At 38.8% G+C, this 14,106-nt stretch overlaps 1 protein-coding gene and 1 long non-coding RNA gene across 5 annotated transcripts in view; one reads left to right on the top strand and one right to left on the bottom strand.

Annotated features, from left to right (window-relative positions):
* PCED1B (PC-esterase domain containing 1B) overlaps window positions 1-14,106 on the bottom strand; it is a 148,954-nt gene that overhangs the window by 104,487 nt on the left and 30,361 nt on the right. The gene's annotated exons all lie outside the window — the stretch shown is intronic.
* On the top strand, window positions 534-8,817 carry LOC309641927. The gene is made up of 3 exons (XR_014252864.1): window positions 534-5,244; window positions 5,278-5,444; window positions 5,740-8,817. It is a non-coding gene; the product is annotated as an uncharacterized lncRNA (long non-coding RNA).

Consider the following 14,106-nt stretch of genomic DNA (forward strand, 5'->3'; position numbering starts at 1 on the left):
ATACTATATACCTTAACTAAAAGATTAAGGAGCTGCAAGATGTTTAATGACTTTCTATTACTGAGGACATAAGGAAAGCATTTGTTTTTCATACTTAACGAAATATGGTTTGAGCAATTATGATGTAGGTTACAGCCCGACAAAGTGAAATACCAAGTTCTGGAACCAAGTACGCGTGGTTGGCTTTCTGCCCATCTTCAGGGAAACATCATATTGGCTCCAATTACAAATGAAGCACATTTTCTGTGGTGTAAACACTTAAGTCAGTGGCAAATCGGCCACGGTGCTTTAAAAAAAAAAAGAGGGCCGGTGTGAATCACTAGATTATACGTCGTCCTCCAGTAGAATGCTTATTAGGCCAAGTGATGAATGCCTAATTAAAAATAATGATGAGAAACACATTTAAAGTGATTACTATATGCAAAGTGTACTCATTTTATTATTCCAATTAATTATAACATCAGTGAAGACTGAACTATAATCATACCCATTTTACAGATCAAGAAAGGGAAGGTGAGAGCATCTTTTCACAGCTTGTTTTGACAGAGCCAAGACAGATGCCTAAGTCCACAGTGCTCTTAACCACTTCTCTACTGTCCCCAATCAGAAGGAACTTCCTGAGGCAGCCTAGCCAACTTATCTAAAATATTCTCTTTGGACATTTAATTAGACTAAATTATTGTATTAGAAATCGTATTAGAAGATGTTAAACATGCATTTTTGTACTTGCAGATTCAGTAAAAATTGCAAAGGAAGGTTTATTTTAAAAAATCTCCAATATTTTGCAGTAATTAAAAAACTCAAATTACTATGGGTTTCAGTTTTATATATATATATATACTTTTTCAGATTCTCTTCCATTGTAGGTTATTATAAGATATTGAGTATAGTTCCCTGTGCTATACAGTAGGCCCCTGTTGTTTACATATTTTATATTGAATATATAGCAGCGTGCATATGTTAATCCCAAACTCCTAAGTTACCCCCAACCCCCGGCCATTTGATGGTGTCCTTTGATGCACAGAAGTTTTTGGTTTTGATGAAGTCTGAGTTATCTATTTTTTATTTTGTGGCTTGTGCTTTTGGTGCTATATCTAAGAATCCATTGCCAGATATGAGGTCGTAAAAATGTAACCCTATGTTTTCTTCTATGAGTTTTATAGTTTTACCTTTTTAGTTTAGGTCTTTGATCAATTTTGAATTAATTTTTGGACATGGTGAGAGGTGAGGGTCCAACTTCATTCTTTTTCATGTGGCTATCCAGGTGTTCCAGTACCATTGGTTGAAAAGATTATTCTTTCTTCTTGAATGGTTTTGGCACCCTTGTCAAAAATAAGTTGATGATAGATGCATTGGTTTATTTCTCGACTCTCAATTCTATTCCATTGACCTGTATGTCTGTCCTTATGCCAGTGCCAGTAGTGTTGTTTTTCAAAGAATGAGGTTTTACAAACATTCATGGTTGACAGAGTCCAGGACCTCACAACTCCAATATTTTTAATAAATGATTACCTAGCCTTGAGATTGGCAAATAATTTGGCTCAAATAATACAATTACCTATTAAAACTTATACTGTATCAGTAGTGAACTGTTATAAAGTCACCTGCTATCTACTATGCTTAGGATGAAATTTATATGACAAAAATAAGTCACATTTTCTTATCTGACTGTGCTTTTTGAAAATCAAACTCTCAAAATAAAGTACATTATACAATTTTAGAATTGAAAAAACTTAGACATCAGCTAGGCCAATCTATTTGTTTTTGTCTTACAGATTAAAAAATAAACCTTGGCTCTTTTCATAATAAAGATGTCACCTCTCCCAAACTGTGACCTAAAAAGCATCTCCTCCATTAAATTCATTTGCAGACTAGAAATAATTCAGGTGTTTTGACAGACTGTGTACTTCTCTAAAGGGAACAAACAATTATTGGTGTGCACAGAGCTTATCAACATCTCTTTTGTAGTCAAGGCCCATCATACAGAGGTTGTGTCAGTAAATATTTAGATGATAGAATTCTGTATTTGCCTTCTGGATACTTGGCACCATGTAGACCCAAGAAAAAAATCTTATTAGTAAAGATTATTTTAACACAGAAACACACTGAGAGAATAATGTCATATTTTGAAACAAAATGCTAAAGAAATAAACTAGTAAATCATGGAGTGATTGATTCAGAAATATTTTTTGTGTTCTATATATCTTATATATTTAAATTTTTGTTAATCTAATTAATATGGATTTATAGTGTGTTACTTTACAGGAATATGGCTTTACTGATGTTTAACAAAAGCTCAAGTGCTCTGTTATGGACTGAATTGTGTCTCCCCAAAATTCACATGTTGAAGCCCTAACCCCCATGTGACTATATTTGATGATAGGGCCTGTGAGGAGGCGATAAAGGTTAAATGAGGTGGAGCCCTAATCCGGTAAGGCTGGTGTCCTTATAAGAAAAAGGACAGACACCAAAGCTCTCTCTTTCCCCCACATGCGGACACAGCAAGAGGGCAGCCATCAGCAAGCCAGGAAGAGAGTCCTCACCGGAAACTAAATCAGCCAGCAACAAGATATGGACTTCTCTGCCTCCAGATTGGGAGAAATACATTTCTGTTGTTTAAGCCGTTCAGTCTATTGCACTTTTCTATGGCAGTCCAAGCTGACTAACACATGCTTTTACATGCTGAAAACCAATCTATACCATTTCTTAGGATCAGAACATAGCACAGGGCTTCCCTGGTGGCGCAGTGGTTAAGAATCTGCCTGCCAATGCAGGGGACACGGGTTTGAGCCCTGGTCCGGGAAGATCCCACATGCCGCGGAGCAACTAAGCCAGTGAGCCACAATTACTGAGCCTGCGCTCTAGAGCCTGCGCGCCACAACTACTGAAGCCCGTGTACCAAAACTACTGAAGCCCATGCGCCACAACTACTGAAGCCCACATGCCTAGAGCTCGTGCTCCACAACAAGAGAAGCCACTAGCAATAAGAAGCCCATGCACCACAACGAAGAGTAGCCCCCCCGCTCGCCGCAAGCCCGCGTACAGCAACGAAGACCCAACACAGCCAAAAATAAAAAATAAAATAAATAAATTAAATAAATTTAAAAAATTCTTAAAAAAAAAAAAAACATAGCACAGCATTCACACTGTGTATACAATTGTTTTTCATTGTAGTTGCACATAAAAGGATTATATGAAGATGTAAGAGGTATCAATCTGAAAGGGGTCCTCCAATCTGCTGTAGATAATCATCACATCACTTAGACAATAAATGCTTGCACATTAGATGAATACCAAACTTGATCTCTAAGATGAATATGGAGATTCAATCCATACCACATTTTTAACAGCAAAGAAACAGACTATTCCCTAATTGAAATCTTTCTGGAAGAAGGAGAGGAATAAAAATATGACAGAAAAAGAAGAAGAAGAAAAATAAGAATAGGAAGAAGAAGAGGAGGAGGAGGAAGGGAAGAAGACCAAGAAGAGAAAGGAGAGAAAACAAATAAGGCAAATAACTTTTTTCCTTATTTGTTTGTTTGTAAGCATCAGATGGCTACACCTTGGAAAAAGTTAAAAAGTACATTATAATATTTAAGTAGAAATACAGAAAAGCTGATTCAATAATACAAATGCTATGTATACACTTTGGCTGAGAACTTAAATGTTTCACATGAGCTCATGCACGGTTGAAATAAAAGAGCTCCAAGACTGAATATTTTTAAAGAAGTTTAATCAAGACTAAGAAAAAGAATTTTAATCTTAAAAAAGGATGCTATTTCTGGAACTACAACAATGTACTTGAATTAATGCAAACCAAGGAAGAATCTTAATAATCAAAACTCTGGGAGCTAAAAGTCATTTAAAAATTCTTTAAAATATTAAAGATTTAAAATTCCCAGCCAAGTTGTCAAAGGAGTGTAAGACTATGCAGGCCAGATGAATAAAGCCATCCTTTATACCTTCCTTAAATGCTTAATTCATTCACCTGTTAATCCATTCATTTGCCAATTGTTCTGGAAGACTTCAGTTAAATTCCCCACTATAGACCTGACTCCCCTAATACCCAATGAGTGATTATCTTTCCTCTTATGAGAAACAACCAGGATTAACAAATGAGACCTTGTAATTGCATCAAAGTTTCATTAACACATTTCCAGAGGACATTAAAACTTAACTGCTGCTTGTGATAGAATTTGTGGTGCCTTTAAAATTCCCATAAAAACTCTTTTAGTGTCCAAGAGAGGGGCTTGCTCACTGAGCTCATCTCCAGTGAGGTAAGAGAATTCTGACTGATGACTTAGAGCTCATCATTCTGCCCAAGAGGAGGTAATCAGTGTTGACAATACCTTCCTTTTTCGAAGCAGTTTCTAGTTGTTCCTCATGAGCACAACTATGGCTTTAAGACAAACCTTTCTGTTCGCTCCCTGAAAATTACAAAACGGAAGGTACAAAAGGTCACAGACATTGAAGGAGGGGGGTGGTGCAGGGTGGTGGAAGAAACCACACCAGCAGAGGCCAGAATCCAGAGCAGATATCACCGGAAGGTGGTTTAATACTGGTTTTGGCAGAGAATAAAGGAGAACTAAAAGGTGATTTTAACTGCTCTCCGATTCTTGTGCCTGAAATTTCCTCCATCATTGTTATACAGATTCCAAACTGGGCCTAATCCAGAGAAGTTTGCCCCCGTTGGTTTGCACAAGGTCCTAAAACCATCGTCCATTTGTTCATTTATACAAACACATATTGATAACCTATGTGCCAGGCTTTACTATATACCCCTTCAGATACTTAGATAAACTGGTAACATCACATTATATTCAGATCACAGGGATTGAGACTTGAATTGACTTATTTTGCAATATTTCTTCTTTATTATTTTTGAAGAAGATATCAACTTTGGAGTAATTCAAAGTTAGGTTTTTTTTTCTTAAAGAATCAATTTTATTTATTTATTTATTTTTCAGTGTGTTGGGTCTTCGTTGCTGTGCCTGGGCTTTTCTAGTCGCATTGAGTGGGGGCTACTCTTCGTTGCGCTGCACGGGCTTCTCATCATGGTGGCTTCTCTTGTTGCGGAGCACAGGCTCTAGGCGTGTGGGCTTCAGTAGTTGCAGCATGTGGGCTCAGTAGTTGTGGCTCACGGGCTTAGTTGTTCTGCGGCATGTGGGATCTTCCCAGATCAGGGATCGAACCCATGGTCCCTGCATTGGCAGGCGGATTCTTAACCACTGCGCCACCAGGGAAGTCCTCAAAGTTACAGTTTTCACTTGCACATAGTCTAACTTCCCAAACCTTCTTCCCACCTGTATCTCCAGACTAGGCTGTTAAACCTTGCTTAATGAACTTTAGGAAACATGAAAGAAGATTCTCTTAGAAACTTGCTTGTCTTGGAGTAAGATGCTCAAAATGGAAAGCCAGATGCTGGCATGATCGAGCTCTTAAAGGCTTACCCTCGGGCTTCCCTGGTGGCGCAGTGGTTGAGAATCTGCCTGCCAATGCAGGGGACACGGGTTCGAGCCCTGGTCTGGGAAGATCCCACATGCCGCGGAGCAACTAGGCCTGTGAGCCACAACTACTGAGCCTGCGCGTCTGGAGCCTGTGCTCTGCAACAAGAGAGGCTGCGATAGTGAGAGGCCCGTGCACCACGATGAAGAGTGGCCCCCACTTGCCGCAACTGGAGAAAGCCCTCGCACAGAAATGAAGACCCAACACAGCCATAAATAAAAATAAAATTAAAAGGCTTACCCTCAGGCCTGTCACTTGGTGGCAGTCCCTGGTAACAGGAGCCTCCATTCCTGCTCTAGCTGGAGGGCTTGGTGGCAGCAACCTTAAGCCTTCTGAGATAGGGACATTTGCTTTTTCTTGAGAAAGTTCTACAGGTCAAGCGATAGCAGGAGTTGCAGAGAGGCAGCCATTGCTAACCTAGGACAATGTAATTTTGAGCTAGAATCGAGGTGTGTGCATATATCTTATGAGTCTGACACAGATCTGTTCCCGGGGCAATATTCTCTGTCTCTAGACAAACCAGAGTGTGGAGGAAGCTGCATTTCCAGCTTTGATGGCCACATTGTAATTAGCTGAAAAGCTTCTGCCTAGATCTCTGCTTCTAAGTCAGAGGCTGCATGTGGAGACAGAGGGCCCGAGTATGAATCTAAGTTCATCACTTACTATTTATCTGGGCCTCAGTTCTGTCATGTGTCTACTGGAGGAGATTAGCATCCCTCCCGGATTTGCTATGAAGAGAAATGGTAGAAGACAAGCCTCAACTGTAATGGTGCATGGTGGGCACTCAGGGAGGTGCTCTGAATCTGAATTTTGATAGCTGCTCTCTCTACAGAAGTGTGCCCCTCTCTTTATTATGGCTTTGTGTCTCTTCCTACACCCAACAAATCTTCAGTAAATTACCAAAGACCCAAACTTAGTTTTTTCCCTTGTAATTGGAATCACAGGAGAAGAGAGAATTATGCAAACATACAAAGGGCTTTCTCAGTGTGTTTCTCAATGGTCTCTTCAATAAGTGGTGCTGGGAAAACTGGACAGCTACATGTAAAAGAATGAAGTTAGAACACTCCCTAACACCATACACAAAAATAAACTCCAAATGGATTAAAGACCTAAATGTAAGGTCGGACACTACAAAACTCTTAGAGGAAAACAGGCAGAACACTCTTTGACATAAATTGCAGCAAGATCTTTTTTGATTCACCTCCTAGAGTAATGAAAATAAAAACAAAAATAAACAAATGGGATTTAATTAAACTTAAAAGCTTTTGCGCAGCAAAGGAAACCGTAAACAAAACAAAAAGAGAAAATATCTGCAAATGAAGAAACCGACAAGGGATTAATCTCCAAAATATATGAACAGCTCATGCAGCTCAGTATCAAAAAAACAAATAACCCAATCAAAAAATGGGCAGAAGATCTAAAGAGACATTTCTCCAAAGAAGACATACATGTGACCAAAAAGCACATGAAAAGATGCTCAACACCACTAATTTTTAGAGAAATGCAAATCAAAACTACAATGAGGTATCACCTCCCACCAGTCAGAATAGCCATCATCAAAAAATCTACAAACAGTAAATGCTGGAGAAGGTGTGGAGAAAAGGGAACCTTCCTACACCGTTGGTGGGAATGTAAATTAGTACAACCATTGTGGAGAATAGAATGGCAGTTTCTTAAAAAACTAAAAATAGAGCTACCATGTGATCCTTTGGTCCCATTCCTGGGCATATATCCAGAGAAAACCATAATTCGAAAAGATACATGCACCCCAATGTTCATTGCAGCACTATTTACAACAGCCAAGACATAGAATCAACTTAAATGTCCATTGACAGAGGAATGGATAAAGAAGATGTGGTACATATATACAATGGAATATTACTAGGTCATAAAAAGAACAAAATGATGCCATTTGCGGCAACACGGATGGACCTAGAGATTGTCATAATGCGTGAAGTAAGTCAGACACAGAAAGACAAATATCATATGATATTGCTTATACGTGGAATCTAAAAAACGGTACAAATGAACTTATTTACAAAACAGAAGTAGAGTCACAGATGCAGAAAACAAACTTATGGTTACCAGGGTATAAGATGGGGGGAGGGATAAATTGGGGCATTGGGATTGACATATACACACTACTATATATAAAGTAGATAACCAATAAGCACCAGTTGTATAGCACAGGGAACTCTACTCAGTACTCTGTATTGGCCTATATGGGAAAAGAATCTAAAAAAAAAAGAGCAGATATATGATCATGTATAACTGATTCACTTTGCTGTACACCTGAAACTAACACAACATTGTAAATCAACTATACTCTAATAAAAATTTAGATAAATAAATAAATAAATAAAGCCCTTCTCTATAGACTTATTTTTAAAAATACACTTTAAATAAAGGAAACAAATAGTACTGTAAAAATAAAATAAACTAAAGTAATACTTCTTTTCTTAAAAAAAAATAAAATATATGACTCTCAAAACCACATTCTTAAAAAAAATTCCATTTTTGGCTATCCTTTGAGCACGTGCATTCCTCTGCCTATATGTCCCACAAATTTCTGACACCAACGAGAAGGCAATTCAAATCTGGTAAAAGTTGACTGTCTGAAGCCTTCCAATATTTCTTCTTCTTTTGGGGGAGTGGGATCAGGGACAGGGCAGGACCTGAAGCAGGAAGTGTCACCAGCATGGATTAGTGTGATGAAAAGGATAAAAGCTGAGCAAACAATCATACTTGGACAAGTCTTGGTGTCCTCACTTCTAAATTGGGGGTAAAAATGCCTAATCATACAAGGGGTGTGAGGATTGAACTAGATCATTTATGGAAGCTGCCTAACACAGTGCCTGATACATAGTATGTGTTCAAGTCGGTTATTTTCACTTCTCATCTGTGGATCCTAAATTCAGAGATATTCCCATCTTCTGACTTCCCACAGCCTTCTCTTTTCCACATATTATGTCCTGACTTGCATTATAATAATGGAATAGACATCCTCTCCCCACTCCGTCAGGACAAAGACTCTGTCTGATTCCTCTTAGTACATTCCAGAGACCTAAACCGGTCATAAAAACATTCACTTATGGAGTGAATAAGACATCCCATATAATTAGGAGGGGACTGTGTGTGGTTTTAAAGAAAGCTAGTTCTATTTGCCACTTTTCGGTAAAAGACTGTAAAGACAAACGTTACCAAGAGTAGGGGAATATTAGTTAAGAGAAACAGAAAGGAATTTCCACCTGGTTTTGTACCCAGCAGGGCAGGAGGATGTGCCAGGGGCAGATCAATGACTATCTCCTGCCCAAGCAGCTCACTGAAGATTGAGGTTCTCTACCGTAGAAATGAAACTTAAGTCTCCCAGTTGAAAGGAGCAAGCACTTGAATATTCCAGTCCTCCCTGGAGCCCAGAGAATGGGGAATCTTTTAAAGGGCATAAGAGAAAAGCAAGCATTATGTCTGTTATAAATATTTGCAAATAATGGGACCGTACAAAGTTTTGGCTAAAGGATTACAACATTGGAAGGTATTCTGGTAAAGTAATGTACTCCGGAAGCGGCTTTCCTATGAAGAAAACACAAATTTCTATTTGCTAAAGTAATACATAGATTGTGATCAAAATCACAAATAAATCTTCAGCCAAAATTAACTGTTTTGTTAAATAGAAACCACAAGGGATATAGTGGGTAGAAACAGTTGCTTCATTTTCTGCACTAACACCATGGAATATGGAGGGATACATTTTCCTGCGAGACAGAAAGCTAATGAACTATAGTGAAATGTGCCTCGAGACTCTTACTGAAATAGCACTTAAAAAAATTTCTGTTTGGAATTTAAACAATCAAGACTGTATTCGAAAGGCGTTAGGAAATGAGGTTACTATTCAGTGGATTGGAGGAATCGATCCCCTGTAGCAGAAGTGCCCCTTGTATAACAGACAGAGACTATTGAATAATCCCAGGTTTATGCTGGGCTTGGTGCAGTGTTGGCCACATAACAAGTGTTAAATAAAATAATAGCAACATGTGACATGGGAGCCTGATTCTCTCAATGCTAAACCTACATACCAGATGGTTATAACACACCCGTAATCAAGCGCAGAGCCGTGTGGGCTGGGGTCTGGCGTTGCAGCTCTGAGTCAGGCGGCTGCCTTCCCCACCCCGTCTTGTGGAAGAGCTTCACGACCTCCGCAAACAGTTATTAGGAACAGTGCTGGGGCTTTTGAGAGCTCACAGAGCCTTGGATGGGTTCAGACAATTCCTGAGTGACGCCAGTTTCCTTCAACTACGCGTGGAATGACACCTTATCAGTTCCCTTTACCGCTGAGAGAAGCAGCTTTCTAATAAGATCTGTAGATACACTGGGGCACCTCAGCTAGAACAAGTACAGTTGAGTGTTTGTGAGACTTGAAAGTATTAGCTCTCTAAGAGAAACTCGACCTTGAGGACACTACACTGAGTGAAATAAATCAGTCATGAAAGGACAAATACTGAATGATTCCACTAATATGAGGTTCCCGGACGAGTCAGATTCATGGAGACAGAAAGTAGGATGGTGGTTGCCAGAAGCTGAGGAAGGGGGAGTGGGGAGTTATTGCTGAGTGGATGCAGAGTTTCAGTTTTGCAAAATGAAAAGGGTTATGTGGATGGATGGTGGCGGCGGCTGCACAACAATGTGAATGTCCTTAATACCATTAAACCGTACACTTAAAAATGGATAGAATGATAAATTTTATGTTATGTGCATCTTACCACAATTTAAAAATTTATAAATAGGCATATTAATAAAAACAGAAATAGACTCACTGACATAGAAAACAAACTTACAGTTACCAAAAGGGAAAGGGTAGAAGGGAGGGAAAATTAGGAATTTGGGATTAACAGATACACACTACTGTGTATAAAGTGGATAAGCAACGAGGACCTACTGTATAGCACAGGGAACTATATTCAATGTCTTGTAATAACCAATAATGAAAAAGAATCTGAAAAACAATATATATATGTATAACTGAACCACTTTGCTGTATAGTTGATTGTAAATCAACTATACTTAAATTTTTAAAATTTGAAAAAATATATAGACACATAAATAAAAATCTAATAAACATTTATTTCTTCTGAGGGTCAGTGAAAACCATAGCGATGTTCTTCCTATCATAAAAAGAGAGCAGACACGTGTTGAAGCATTTAAGAGGCGGTCCTCCACAACGCTCTTTCTTGTGGGACTTGGTTCTCCCTAAAGCATGAGCCCTTCCAGGGCAGTGTGATACCATCTTCATCTTTGTGTCCTTGTGGCTCAAAATATGAGGTTCACAGTGTCCCTGGGTTTATATTACTAAGATAACCCAAATGTTAAATGGACTCTTCAGTTTTACCAAAATTTAATTATCAAAAAAAAACAAAAAAATCAGACTACTTCTAAAGCAACTGAATTCAGTGGGAAGAAAAATGTATTTCTCTTTGAAATTTGAAGTTATATAAGTTAAACTTCAAAGAACACCAGCACATTCTTTCATGCTGCATATGTTTTTTTTGAGCTGAAGAGCTCAAACCTTTGGTGCTCTGACCCCACGTTTCCCTGAAACTGTAGCCTGGGAAATCAAACTTCACATTGGACCAACCTCTGCTATGTGTTGGTTATTGACTTGGCAGAGAACAACCTGATCAATAATTACCTGAAAGAAAATGCTCGTTTGATCTAAAAATGAAGCTCATGTTTTCATGATCAAAGCAGCTTCTCAAGGAGAATCATACCCTTGCATTGATTATGCTCTCACATCCTGACGCAGAGGCCTCCCGAAACCTTTCTCACTTGACTTTCAACGTGAGGCTCCTTCTCTTACGTTTATATTCTCTACCAGGCAATAAGAGTGTGATGGAGTATCTTTGTGTCTTAAGGGTCTTGTCTCCCTAGTCATACTCAAAGTTCCTTGTGTAGAGAGATACCATATTTTGTTAGTAAAGTCGGGTCAGATCCTATGCCGGACACATTGTCCTTGTCAACTACAAACTGTTACCCAATCCTTCCTGGGTGAAATGTGCTTGCAATTCATAATAAAGTGATTGGTTGAATGTCTATTGACTGAATGAAAAATTGTTTATTGAAGTCAGTCTCAACGCAACCACTGGACTTCCCTCTTCACTGACAACCATGCCTGCAAAACTCGCATTACACACTCTAAACTCAACCAGGTGGGGACAGAAGTGATTGTTGGCTGTCCTCTGAATCAGTCATTTACATGATAGATTGTTCATTCTTTTCTCTCTCTTTGTTCATCTACTTAAAAAATGTTTTTTATTGTGGTAAAATACACATGTACATAACATTTACCATCTTAATCATTTTTAAGTGTGCAGTTGAGAGGCATTAAATACATCCGTCAGGTTGTGCAACCAACAGTACCATCCACCCACAGAACTCTTTTCATCTTGCAAAACTGAAACTCTGTACCCATTAAACAATAACTGTTCCCGCCCCCAACACCACTAGCCCCTGGCAACCACGATGCTACTTTCTGCCTCTATGATTTTAATTATTCTAAGTACTTGATATAAGTGGAATCATACAGTACTTTTCTTTTCATGACTGACATTTCATATGGTGTATGTTCTCAAGGTTCATCCATACTGTAACATACATCAGAATTTCCTTCCTTTGGGGCTTCCCTGGTGGCGCAGCGGTTGAGAATCTGCCTGCCAATGCAGGGACCATGGGTTCGAGCCCTGATCTGGGAGGATCCCACATGCCGCGGAGCAACTGGGCCCATGAGCCACAACTACTGAGCCTGCGCGTCTGGAGCCTGTGCCCCGCAACGGGAGAGGCCACGACAGTGAGGGGCCCGCGCACCGCGATGAAGAGTGGCCCCTGCTTGCCACAACTAGAGAAAGCCCTTGTGCAGAAACGAGGACCCAACACAGCCAAAAAGAAACAAATTAATTAATTAATTAATTAATTTAAAAAAATAGGACAGGAAAGGAGGATAGATGGGAAATACTAAAAAAAAAAAAAAAAAAAAAAAAAAAAACGGACTTCCTTCCTTTATAAGGCTGAATAATATTCCATTATATGTATATACCACATTTTGCTTATCCATTCATCTCTTGATGGACATTTGGGTTGCTTCCATGTTTTAGCTATTGTGAATAACATTGTTATGAACATGACTGCATGTTTACCTACTTTTTAGCTCAACAAAAGTCCAGAGTAATAATTCATTTAGAGACACGAACACCATAAGAGGACTGGGAAAAGCAAGAGGATTCATGAACAATTTCAGCCACTAGCAAATATCCTTCAAGACATCTATTTAAAGCCAGTTCTAAACTCCATTGCATTATGTGGAAAAATAAAGTAGAATCACCATTTTACTAGGTTAAAAGTCACTCAAGCGTTCCATACACTGATCAAATCTCAATATGTTTTAGGATCAGAGAAATGTTTGCTAGAAGGGATATGCGAGACCATCAAGTTTAGTGATTCCCATTCTTGGCTGCACATCAAAATCACCTGGGGCTCTTAATAAAAATACTGATGCATACATAGATCCCATTCCCAGAGATTCCAATTTAACTGGCTTGGGGGTAGGCATCAGTATTGTTCAAAGTTTTTCAGTTAAATAATGTATAGCCAGAGTTGAGAATCACTGATATAGCTCAACCCCTTCCTTGTCCCCATTTAGAGAGAGAAACGGAAATGATTTGATGAAAGTAACACAGAAATTGGTAGAATGATGCAAACAGGAATTTTAAAATCCCAAATCTAGTACTCTAAACCTTTTGAAACTTCGTTTTACAGTACTCTGCCTCCAATTCTGTTCTGTAGAAAGTGCAAAAATATAAAGTACTATCAAGTAGGTGATTTTTATTCAACCTAGAATAATTTAAATGGACATTAAAGGCAAACTGGAAAGTTTATTTTAGTTTTCATTTCAATGTCTGAATGGCAATGAATCCAAAAAATGAAAGAATTCTACCTGTTATCAGAAATCTGCCAAAGGAAGAAAAAGTCTGTGTGTGTGCCTTGACATATTATACACTACTAAAATTAAATAGATTAATCGGAGGCACAAAGTTTGAAGAAGAGAAGAAAACAGAGCTGAGATAACAGGACTGATTCTAAAGATGATTCCATTCTGTTGTAAAAGTCAAGTAATGGAAACCTAAGAGGAAATACAAATGGCCAATAAATGTATGAAAAGAGCCTCAGTCTCCCCAGTGGTCAGGAAAATGGAAATTAAACTACAGCTTGATTTATCAGATTAGGAAAAAGTAAAAAACTGATCACATCCAGGCCTGGCGATGACATGGGGAAAAGGGGAATCCAAGGCACATTTGGAACATGTGTTGCTTCCAAACAGTCTCTGAACAGGAATGTACAGAGTACCAAAGATCTTGGGAGAGGAAGTCCTTGGGAAAGATCTGTTGTTCTTCATTAACCCCGTTATTTTGCCTTCCACTCAGATTCTTGACAAAGAGAATCCCAAAGTGGGAGTTCCTAGCTTTGGACCAGTCTTCTGTGGCTTTTTCCATGGTTCAGATACAGGAGACTTTAAATTCCTACTTTCAGCTTGAGTGAGTTTGAGCCCATTTTGCC

The sequence above is a fragment of the Balaenoptera physalus genome (genome assembly GCF_965194825.1).
Source record: "Balaenoptera physalus genome assembly, chromosome: 13".
NCBI lineage: Eukaryota > Metazoa > Chordata > Mammalia > Artiodactyla > Balaenopteridae > Balaenoptera > Balaenoptera physalus.